The following is a 12,653-nucleotide window of genomic DNA, read 5'->3' as shown; positions in this document are numbered from 1 at the left end:
GATTTCTGAGCTCGCCGGAAAAACAAGCGAGGTTAATAGAACCAGTGTTTACATAAAGCGAGACATTGAGATAAAAATAAATTCAGCAGGAAGGTATTGGATTCCCTCATGTTTAAGTTGGTCTTTGTTATCACAAGTTGAAAAAGTTGAATGTTCGAGTTAAAATGCAACCACACAGTGGAACAGTCCGGTTAACTATTTGTCTTTTTTTTTCTATTATTACGTTTTGGAGCCTTCGACAAATGTGTCAAATGTTACAAGTTTGAATGCCTCCGGGTATCGGGTATCTTATGGCAAGCTCTCTTGACAGCTTAGACAAAGATGACCGACCCTACTGTTTATTCGCAGCCCTTATTCAACGTAAACGGAGAGTTTGCCGCGATGCCTGTCTTGTTTCGCTCTTTTATATTTTTCTCAACACGCGTGTGATGATTTTAGCTGGCTTAGTCACAGTGCAGAATATACTCGCAAAACATCGTCGTAAATATTGACAAAAAACGTGGCGCACCAATGTTTCTGCTAAAATTCGCCCTGCAAACTTACACATTGAATTTAGGCGAGCCTTATCCACCTTATATGATGCAGTAACCTCTATCAGCATGTACGTAATTTCATGTATTATATTTGTCAAATAGAATGCTGCCGCATCTGAAGTCTTTTGTCCAAAGTAAGTTTTCTATACAGTGTAAGCTCTACACCAACGTGCACACTTGATTCATTTAGCATGAACAAGAGCACTTGATTTTGTTTCGCTGCTACCCAAACCAGCACTCTTTTACCTACGTCCTTGTATGTTTCTGTATATATATATATATATATATATATATATATATATATATATATATATATATATATATATATATAATTTGTGCTACTATGGATTTGGTTCCAGTTGCCCCTCTAGCGTAACAAAGTGTTGCCAGCCGGTCTTTACACTCGCTAACTTCCTCGTCTTTCGCTCTCTTCTTTGACACCGGCATACCGTCAATATAACGATGCGAATAATAGTGAACTACGCATACAGCACCCATTCTGTAACTCTATTGGTCCACCAGTTATCTTCCCTACGCATTACATTGCCTACCAAGCTCAATTTTCTTTTACTTAATGTCAACTACAATATCACGTATCACCGTTTGCTCTCCGACCTACACTGCTCTCTTCCTGTCGCTTAAAGTTACGCATAACTGGAAAAGGAACAAGAAATTTTGTTCCATCCCTCTTTGCGTGGACCCTAAATATTTCTCATGCTTTTTTGTTAACTTGAAAGCATCTGCCCCATATTTTCGAACCGGTAGAATGCAATGATTGTATACTTGTCATTTATACCAGCAATAGTGGTAAGCTTCCAGTCAGAATTTAGTAATCCTTGCCGTATGCAGTCCAACCCATTTCTTCTCTTCCTTGTACTTTGTATTTACTTCTCATAATCAAGGTCCTCTATAAGTAATTGACCTTGATAAACGTACTACCTCTGCATATACTCTAGAGGCTGATTGGCGATTATGATTTCTCGTTTCCTTTCAGGCTATTTAACATTATATTTGTCTTCTGCATATTAATCTTCGACCCAATACTTTTACACTTTCTCGAGTATATAAAGCCCTCAATCATTTCTTGCAATTCATCTCCAGTGTTGCTGAACAGGACATGTCATCTGCAAATTGAAGGGAAGTGCAGTCGAGGACGGCAGAAATTTAGGTGGGGTGATGAAATTAGGAAATTTGGGGGAGGAGCTTGGAATCAGCTAGCGCAAGACTGACTCAAGACAATTAACGTCTTATTAATTGCAGATAGCGGAAAGATGCCTTCACTTTGCAGTGGGAAGGCTAATGCTATATATGCTATAATGCTATATATTGCTATATAATGCTATATAATGCTATATAATGCTATATAATACTAATATATGCTAATGATGATGGTGTATACAGCCACACACGTCTTGGATTCATCTCTTAGTGTTCAAAACGCTTGCTCACGCGCAATGCTACAGAAAGCTACGTTTCTGCTGCTCTTGCATAGGCAATTAAAAGCAATCAGATAATTGTACAAGCGTCGAATATAATGCGATTATGTCGCATACACGTAATAATATGTCTTGTTTACCATTACATTTCGCACGCGTAGAAGTACTCCAGTCCTCCAATCGCATCTGAGAATGGGCTTGTAGTATATAACACTGTATGGATGGTTGGGCGCTTTGTGTGTTTCCATTGTGCGCCGAACTTCAAACGCATTGAGCTCGATCCGAGACAAATATTCCTGGAATGCTTACAAATGCTGCGCCAAAGTTATTAACTTTGATGGGCGCGCAAACCGGATACTTGGCGGCGTTCCCACACAATCGTATCGTATCTGCTACAAATGACGCGAGAGATCTCGGCACAGAGACCATTAGCGCTGGAAGCGCACTGTCGACTGAACGCCGCATGACAGTGAAGAGCTCTCAGAGAGCGAAAGCTATCCATTCAGGCTATCACCTACCAAATTTTCTTTCATTTTTAATATCTATTTATCTCTTTTTTTTTTTTACTGAGTGAAGATTTTTCTACGCTCTCGACCACGAGCAGAGCCAGCCAGAAAGACACGGCGAGCCTGATTCTCCTTTCGAAGTTGAATAGTTAACGTACGCTCACACCGCGCGAGAAATCAAATTGGGGCCATCGGACGCTCATTATCGATACTTGCGGGTTTTTTTTTTTCATCGCTTTACAAATGGCACCTTCTTCGTTTTCAAATGAGAAAAACCATTCGTATTTCGCCTTTTGGGACTGCTTGGCACGACGCCTCAATAATGGACACGGGAAGACGCTCTAGGTTCCCTTGCTTTTTTTTTTTTCAAAGCGCGGAGTGTGGTTGCCTCAAGGGGATACTATCGAGGTGACTTCTACTAAAAGAAATAAGTAGAAAGAGGGACTGTGTATACAGCAGAACAAGCAGAGAACAAATTTCTTTTTCTTTTCTTGTTTATGCAAACTCACTCCCTTATTACAAATTATTTTATTCTATTTCATTTTCATCAGTTGCTTTCGTATCTTCATTTATAATTTTCTCATCATAACGCCAATAGGCTCATGTCATCACAATTATCGGTATCCGAACAAGTAATGAACGGCGGACTATACAGAACCATGTTGAATGTATTCGCAATATACGGATTTGCGACATGCTGAAGAGGCGATAAAGCTAAACAAGAAAGCCTCTCACCTGCACATAGATAAAGAAGCCCACGTAGTTACTGGAGCTGTGCAGCAATCAGCAAATATCAAGGATAGCCATTAGCCACACCTCTTTCTAAATTGACTGTTTAGGAATTAACGCTCAAAAGGTTTTATTATTCGTTATCTAAGATGTTGATTAGGAACAGAATAACTTAATAAGCAGCCCGCACTCGTACAGGAATAAACAACTGTCTATTTACCCATCGATAGAGTTAAAAGCTTTCGAGCCTGTTCAATCTACTACTTATCCCGCCGAGGTGGCTTAGCGGCTCTGGTGTTCTGCTGCTAAGCACGAGTTCGCGGGATCAAATCACGGCTGTGGTGGCCACATTTCGATGGAGGCGAAAGGGAGGAAAGCGTGTTTGCCGTGCATTGTGGGCACGTCAAAGATCCCCTGGTGGTCAAAATTATTTAGGAGTGGCACACTACGGCGTGCCTCGCAATGAAACCGTCATTTTGGCACGTAAGAGCACAGAATTATTAATATAGTAGTTAAACGGCTCATTCCACTTAGCAAGCTGTTATCTCAGCAAGTTATCTCAGTGGTGGTGGTGGTAACAACTTTATTAACAATCCGGCAAATTCGTGGCCTGGGCCTAGACCGCCCCTGAGGAGGTCCGGAGATCCTGTCTCCTCGCCGCCTCACGGGCTTGCTGGATGGCCCATAGTTGATTTTCGAGGTTAAAGTCGTTTATTTTTTTCCTTTAAGGTCGATGGTATAGTACAGATATATAGTTCAAGAAATTCAAAGAAGAAAATTAAACTACGGCGTACTAGTTACGTCCTTTCTTTTATCGTCCTTTCTTTTATCTTTATTTTATCTTTCTACGCGAATTATTGGAGCGAGAGTGGCCGACCATGTGACGATTCCACTTGGCATTGCCAAGAAATACGCCAAACAAGATGTCACTCGTCGTCTTTCTACCTTTGTTTGTTTCTTCTGTTTTCTCATTGTTTATTTTGCTTTGTCGTTCGCAAACTTAGATTTGCTGTTAGTATACGATCACGCGGTTTTCCAGTGTTTGAAGGTTTTAGCGTGCATGTTTATCAAGGTCGATTTTAGAAAATGAACTGCTGCAACCAGCAGGAGCATAAAAATGGACTTTCGCGCGTAGTTTCACTTCGGCCTGCGTACAACCAGGCACTACAGGTAATAAAACGTTAATAAGACATTTTGTTTAGGTTTCGAAAAGTGGGTAAACGACAAATATAGATGCCTTCTCTGCCAGTTAGCAGTAGAGTAAGGCATTAAACACCTTGATGGCGTGCGAGAGGATGAGTTGGCGTGCTCGCGTTTGCGTTGAGGTAAACGGGCAGAAGAGTGGAGGCGTCCGGCGCGAGGATGAGGGGTGGGGCAGTGTGATTGCAGCGCACGCTAATCCGTTGAGACTAGCGCATGCGTAAACCGGCTAATCGTTCGTGTTTTCTTTCTCTGTATACTGTTTCAGCTTTCCGTGGTGAGGTCCGAGCCATGGAAAATCAAGTAAATGCTACCAGCGGCGAGGCTGCCTCACCAAAGACGTTTTCAATTACGACACTGAGAAGCACTACTAAAGCATCCTGAAGGTATGGCAGCGACGAGAACGCATATTTTATGATTAATTATGATTATCCAAATTCCACTGGTTGGTTTTAAAGCGCGGAAGCGCTGCTTTGTCATAGCTGCTCGCCGTAATTGTAACTCTCGCAAGGAAATACCAACCTTACTGAAGGAATGTGTGCGCCCGTAAATGGAGCGCTGCATAGAAGCATGTAGAGCCCGCTCTACGCGCTTCACACCATGACCGTGCGAACGTGGGTGGGCCGAACAGTGTCGCAGCGCCCGGGTTGGGGAAGTGCCTGAGCGTGTAAAGATTCCGGTGCATTGATAAAAGCCGAAGTAGCAAGTAGGCAATGAAACAAACTCGCAGGTGAACTCATATATCGATCCGGTCACGTGTCTATGCTTGCGAAGTGAAGCCTGTGTTCTGCAATAAAAATCGCTTGAGGACAGCAGTTGTTTACTCAGCGGGCAAGTAACAGGCCGCAATTGCGAGGCAGGGAATGCGTCGCAATAAACTTCCTGACAGCAAAGTGCCTCGCTGCTGTGCCACAGTGAAATCTGGTCACTCGATCTGCATCTATTTACACGCTCGGAAAACACTCACTCACTTGTCTTTCTGTTTTCTGTGAAAACAGAAAGTGTTTTCTGTTTCTTTGCGGCATTACTGGTTCGTTCAGCAAAACAAGCCCTTTATAGAAGCATTCCTTAAGTCAGAGTACCGCAACCCTTGTCTGTACCTTTTATCGTTGCGATCATGTGTAAGTACTCTCCGCTTATATGACCTTAATTCTGTAGACTGTTTGTAACACTTAACGAAGGCGCACTAGTGAAGCATGTATCTTCAGACCAGCGGCACTTGCAGAGAGGGAAAGAAACAGCTTTATTTGCCGATATCATCATCATCAACATCAGCATCATTATCATCATCATCATAATCAGCAGCAGCAGCAGCCTATTTATGTCCACTGCAGGGCGAAGGCCTCACCGAGCGATCTCCAATTACCCCTGTCCTGTGTCATCCGATCCAAACTTGCGCCTGCAAATTTCCTAATTGCATCATCCCACCTAGTTTTGTGCCGTTCTCGACTGCGCTTCCCTTGTCTTGGCACCCACTCTGTAAGTCTAATGATCCACCGGTTATCCATCCTATGCTATACATGGCCTGCCCAGCTCCATTTTTTTTCACCTAATGTCAATTAGAATATTGGCTATCCCCGTTTGCTCCCTGTTCCCCACCGCTCTTTTCCTGCCTCTTAACGTTACGCCTAACGTATTTCGTTCCATCACTCTTTGCATGGTCCTTGTTCTCGAACTTCTTTGTGAACCTCCAAGTTTCTGCCCCATGTTGTTCTCGAGCTTCTCTGTCAACCTCCAAGTTTCTGCCCCATATGGAAGCAACGGTAGAATGAACTGATTGCATACCTTTCTGTTAACGATAGTTGTAAGCTCCCAGTCAGGATCTGGCAATGCCTGCCGTATGCACTCCAGCCCGTTTTTATTGTCCTGTAAATTTGCTTCTCATGATCAGGGTCCCCTGTGAGTAATTGACCTAGAAGATTAAACAAAAACATTGGTGTCTGGTTAAAGTAAACTGAGCCCTTGTGTATGTCCCGGTGTTAATATTTAGAACATTATTTTCATTCTTGCAGAATAGTATCTTTCTGTGTTTATATGTTTGTTTAATATGTCCTTGCGCTAGAATGGCGCGTGATAATTATTAAAGAGTCCTACTGTGGAAAATCGTAGCTAAATTCCTTTTATACGATCTCAACGGAAGATATGCCCCTGGTCCCGGCAGGATAACAAACACGATGCTCCACTGTTTGAATGACGACTCCACAAAGTACTTGACACAACTAATTAATGACATGTGGAAGAGCGGTTCCTGACGAATGGAAGACTGCCCACATCATTTTAATCCCACATCTTGGCAAGCCGCCTGGCCTCGAGAATCTACCACCGATCTCAGTCACATCGTGCTTGGGAAAGGTTGCTAAACATGCAATTCTGAATCGATTATCTCGGTACCTGTAAGAGCACAACATTTACCCTCACACGAGAATCGGCTTCAGACCTGGTCTATCTATGCAAGATGTCATGCTCCTACTGAAAAACCAAATAATCAGCCCCAAGACTAGTGACACGAGAGCAATACCGGGACTAGACATGGAGAACGCCTTCGATAATATCTTCCATAAGTTTACACTCAGAACCATATTGAACTTCGGTCTGGGTAGTCCCTTTCATCAATATGAACAGATACCAGCGACTTGAAATTGCGCTTCGGCCTGAAGAAACCATGCCGAAGGATGCTGGTCCCAGTACTGTGGGAGGCGGACAGCAATGGCGGAACAGGAGGGCTCACCGCGTTCCTCGGAAGGGTTCTGGCCTTGAGCTCTCGTAGCGTTGGTCTGGTCCATGGTCGTCTCTACCACAGGAGCGTATGGCAGTATCACGTCCGGGTCACCAAACTGTGGCGACGAGTGACCGCGTAGACCGGTAAAGTCTCGGGCTCTCGCAGGAGAGGAAGAACCAACGCTCGATCTCTTAGCGTAGCATTCTTTCAATAATCTCTTTCTGAACGCTAGCCCATGCCGGAGCGTGCCAGCCGCTCGTTCCTCGTGTAGACGCGAGCGTCTACGTAATCTCTCGTGCGACGCCGATGCTGCTGCCGCTACAACCTCAATAAAGTTTTCCCATCCATCCATCCATCCATCCATCTATCGCTCGCCAGCTTCTGGTTGCGAACGAAATAGCCAGATCCGCAGTGACTGAGGCCATCACAAAATTGCTTTCGGACTTGCAAGAAGGCCTCATTTCTCACAACTTTGTCAAAACCGTAGCACTCAAGGCTCTTCGATCGTGATGTATGTTTCTAGAACTCGTTTATTTAGAATCACTCATGGACTAGAAAGGCAATAGCTGTCAAGCGCATTAGGAGGGCTTTCTTTTGCCCTCACTTTTCGTTGGTTGTTTTCTGAAGGTCTCAAAAAAGCAACACGAGGCACTAGACTTGCGTGGCGCGAACACAAGACTGCAGGGAGCGTTCGGCAACAGTACGTTCCCTTGGAATCTGGTAGCTAATTCTTTATTCATTTCAGCATTGAACTTGGTTCAACGTCACTGACTGTTTAACGAAAAGAAAGAAATTAGCACATAAGAGCCCTCCTAATATACAAAGTCTGGCGCTGCTCCTGCCCCTAAAGTGGTATTTTCGATGCACGTTTTTATTTGGGCGTCTCGACAGACATTTCTTTTTCTTTCTTTTGTTCGTAGTTTTCATGACGCATTTTTGTGAACCTGACGAGTGTACTTTCCTGTTGTGAATGCCGCGAGTAAGCTCCACCTTGTATTCTCTTCCGTGAATAAGAAGCACATTTAGCCAATATGCGGTTGGTTGGAAACCTTGAAAACAAATGACCTACCTGACGCTGCATTACACAAAAGCGTTGATGCGTCCCTCTGTTGTGAAAACAGCTGACTTGATCTGCAGTACTACGCCTAGCTTTCAGCTTCTCTCGTGCAGAAGACATCCTTAACGTCGATTTATGCGGGCTTTTCATTTTTTTTTCCTTTCGTGTTACAATTGTGTCTGCACCGAAAAGTCCTGATTGCTGCACATTCAAGTGTTCGGTAGATCGAAGTTTTACGACAGCCGGTCTGCCCAAGTTTCTTTCCACTACAGAACGACAGTAGCATAGAAGGAGGGTGGAATGCAGAATTTTGCTATCGAGAAATGGCGTGACTGACGCTACTACGATGTCGAAAGCATCGCTAACTGATGAGTGCGTCGCGTGTTGACAGCCTTTCATCATTACGTCGAAAGCAGAAAGGTCATTTAAGCTTGTGAGAATCCCGTGCCAGCGGTATGGAAGAGAAAAAATGCCTATCCAGAGTTGGCGTCTCCTTGCCCGAGCTTCCTTAACATATTCATTTTTCTTGCCTGTCCTCCTACAGCTTCATTCTTGCCTTATTATCCTTTGTGGGAACGTGCAACAAATCATACTCATCATCATCACCACTTTGATTGTTATCATCGATATCAATGACGACAAGTTTCCCACTAAGTCATAACGTCATGTGCAACTCATGGCGCACATCAAAGAAATTTGCTATTTTCTTTCGGTAGTCGTTTTCAGCGTTAGTCTTGGCGACGTGAACAGTGAATCTGACTGATGAGCCTGTCGGGTGTAGTAGATCATCGCTCCTGAAGCACCTAAGTGTGAAGCTATTTCCTTCAATATGACACTGTTTCGTGTTCTGATATCGAACCTGATATAATCAATACGTCCTCACTGGCACCGTCTTCTACCTTCACAGTGAAGCTCTTTGTGGCTAGGCTTCCACGCATTTTTCGTGTCCGTCAACAAATCTGTGAGAAAAAACCATCATCATAACCAATGACTCGTGCCACTGCTCACGCGTTCGTCGTCGGCTTCTACCGCAGCATGCTCGATGGCACCACTCAGGGTAGCCGTGCGAACGCGCTCGTACCACTGGCAATATGGGAACGCTGGCATGGGGCTCTATTCTGGACACGCATGGCGGCTGCACGGCCGCCATTAGCCGCCATGTTTACTCTCTGATTGGCTGTCGAAAGGTCACGTGTGTTGAAATTTGTGCCGGGAAGCGGAAGTATTGCAAAATGCAATTTTGCGTTTTCATCAAGATGACGAAACGTGACGTGGAGCTGCAAATGTTATGGACTAATACATTTTTTTGGTCCTTGGCAGATATATTGTGATGTTAGCGCTTCAAAAAGAATGTGAGCGGTAGCGTGCAGAAGCCAGTGCAATGTATCTGCAATTGCGCGAATATGTGGTGGCGATTCAAGATATGCGCCATGCCAGCTTGCTGATTGGCTGAAGGAATATCTCATGAGGAGCGTCACAGGAAGGGCTGTTTCGTAACGTCATTTTGACGATGCGTGACGTTGCGCAGGGCCGCCATTGCTGAGATTTTCCGCCATAATTTTTGCTGCGACGAGCCGCGCGAATTATGCTAATGGGAAGCCATATGCAATGGCAGCCGAGAGGAATGCGTATCGCCACATTTTCCCCGTCGTTTGGCGCCACGAAAATCTTTTCTTCATAACGCGTGCTCATAGTATTTGCATCGCTCTCGGGTGGTGTTGGCATTTGTGGTTTGGGCCATCGTTTTTTAAAAGAACGCGTAAATACGAAATAATATTGGTTGAATATAGCAAACTTTCAGCAATGTTGTCCACTTTTCACTGCTGCATTTGTATTGTAATCGAGATTAATGCCTTTTCGCACAATCAAAAGTTATGACAACGGCCTTTTTCTAACTTACAAAAAGAAATGTACGCAAGGCGGCGCCTTGAAGTTTCCTCCCGCGGTGCAAGTAACCAGCGAAATGAACAAGAGATGGCAGCGCCGGCGCTTGCGTCGCTCTAGTGGATATCTCTGGCGCGCGCAACGCTATCGGTGATATTCGGCCGTTTCTAAGCCAGCCGAGTCGGGCTGAGTCACTTGCGTTTCACGAAATAGCGATAACGTGGCCTAGAACGTGCGCGCATCACCACTGGTAGTTCGCGTATGTTGTCTCAAGAAAGAAAACAAGCGCGTTGGCACGAACATGCGATGACTCATTCCATTTTCCAGGGACACGCATCCGAGCTACTGAAGCAGACGACGGCTTGTACGCAGCAGACGACGGAAGCGAGAAGCGTTTTCGACAGAATAATCATACGCTTTGAGATAGCTGCTTTATTTTTACTGCGGAGGAAAACTGTTTTGCTTTACCGATAACGCTACATTCAGTGCCTTCATTTCAGTTTCTTAGGCGAAACGTCAAGTTGGCGTCACGTTACGTAAGCAAAACCGGGCCACCAGCGCCATTTTGTTTGCGTCGCGCCTACGTCACGCTCCGAAGAAAATGGCGGAATGTCCAGAATAGCGCCCATGATGAGTGTCAACGTAGCCAGCTGTGGAAGAGGACGCTGACGATGAACGCGCTCGTGCCACAGGTCAGGCGTTCGTCGTTGTCGTCTTCCTCCACACGTGGCTTCGTTGTCGTTCATTATGCCACCATTCCCACACCAACCCTGCCTCTGCGAAGGTGCTGACGGCACTGGCCTACGGCCAGTCGCTGCGGTGATTTCGGTCTCATATTCTTTGCCTCAATATATATATAGCGAAATGATAACGCGAATTTATATAACGAATGTATAACACAAATGAACGTGGATGAATCAAAATAAATGTGTGTGCGTACCTTTCATCACGGTGACCGCTGTTGCGCCATACCACGTGCCTATCATCGATGCGACGAGAGCTCCCACTTCTCCGCGACGAATCAAGAATTCGACGCGGGGGACGTCATCATCCGCCCCACTGGGCTCCTGCCGACGAGAAGTCGCCAAAGGGACTTAAAGGAGAACCGGGCCATTGTGAAGAGAGAGAGTCGCTTCCAGCCGCCCAGTCGGTCTGTTGCGCTCTTACAGCTGCTACATGTACGCTATCGTCTAATGTCTGTAAATATTAACGCGACAGCGTTAGGGAGCTCGTGTCGCAGAAAAGCCGGTGTCATTGGCGTCGGGATCGGCGGCATTGGCCGTGAGCAAAAAATCCTGGAAGGCAATTTATAAATAAAAACAACTTGCAAGATGGGCTGGGGGGGAATCGAACTAGGGTCTCCGGAGTGTGAGACGGAGACGCTACAACTCAGCTACAAGCGCCTCTAGTGAATGCGGTGTTGCCTTAGAAACGTGCCGTAGAAAGTTATAGTGTGGTGTATATCGGTAATTTTGAGCATGTAAATTACAGAAGTCGCAGTTTAACGAGTAGCAAAGAACGTTTCCGCTACATTTCTTCTGCGCTTGGCGCACACGCAGAGCCATCGTGCGGTAAACACGGAAGACCCCTCCTCGCAATGTATGGTGCTGCCCCGACAGGTGGCGCGCACTCGCCCGCTTCTCCCCTTCGTCTCGTTTGAGCACATTGTGGCCGTGCGGGGACCGGTGCGAGGATGCCCCAATACCCTTGAGTTTGATAAGTTTTCTCGCTCTCTCCCCTTCCAAGTTCCAGCGTGCGTCACTCGAAACCTCGTGTTTAGCGCGACGCGGCTCCTCTCTCCGCTCACAGCGCGATTCCTAGGTGCAGCGTCCGATGCGGCGCCTCTGACGTGATCACTGCGCCGTAGCCCGTCCGGTGGGAAAGCGTCCCCTGCAATGTGTGCCGTGCTGCTGGCGAGGAATCATGCGTCTGCGTGACGCTCCCAAGCGAGATAGAAGACGATCACATCGAGGCATCAGCCCCATGATCGCGTCCGCCTTCATGGCGCGTCGCGGCCCGGCTGTCCGTGCCGATCACGACGTTTGGCTCCCGCAGATCGCTTCTCCCTTCGAGACACCTAGTTCTTTGGTTCGTTCCGCTTGCTCACACGTTTCGTTTCCGCGCCGAACGCTGCGTTGTTCGGCGCTCACCGTGGGATTGGTGGGTGCAAAGTCCGATGCGGGGCGCCTCGTAAGTTGTTCTGTGGACTTAGAAGTGTTGTATACAAAAACTATGTCTTTATGTGACTCAAGAGCATGCCGAGCGAATGAGTAGGCGGTGCGAAGAGGGTGCGATAACGCTATCGCCTTCTGCTCTTGAAGGCGAAGCTTAAGTGTCTTCCAATTTTTAAATAAGGGATGTCAAAAATGCGTATTTGTTTCGCAGTACTATCTTCAATGTCATAATGTCAAACCATATTTGCTAGAAAAGGTCTCCGACGCTTCAGCATAAAATGGGCTGGGTTCAGCGGCCTGTCTGTCTCCAACTCTGCTTTGCTGGAGTTTGGGATGTCATTCTTCAAGATCAATCAAACCTACCGATGTTTGTTTTTATTCCCGTAATCGTGAATAACTTGCAGATTAGCTAAAG

The 12,653-nt window shown here is 45.8% G+C and overlaps 1 protein-coding gene across 9 annotated transcripts in view; it reads left to right on the top strand.

The window, feature by feature from the left end:
* Positions 1-12,653, top strand: part of LOC135902404 (calcitonin gene-related peptide type 1 receptor-like) — a 572,650-nt gene that overhangs the window by 505,061 nt on the left and 54,936 nt on the right. For all 9 annotated transcript variants that reach the window (XM_065432417.2, XM_070531979.1, XM_065432422.1 and 6 more), the window contains one exon: positions 4,673-4,790. The gene's annotated coding sequence lies outside the window, so the exon portion shown is untranslated. The remainder of the gene's footprint in view (positions 1-4,672; positions 4,791-12,653) is intronic.

Source organism: Dermacentor albipictus, chromosome 1 (genome assembly GCF_038994185.2).
Source record: "Dermacentor albipictus isolate Rhodes 1998 colony chromosome 1, USDA_Dalb.pri_finalv2, whole genome shotgun sequence".
In the NCBI taxonomy this organism is placed as follows: domain Eukaryota; kingdom Metazoa; phylum Arthropoda; class Arachnida; order Ixodida; family Ixodidae; genus Dermacentor; species Dermacentor albipictus.
This window is presented reverse-complemented; position numbering and strand designations above follow the sequence as displayed.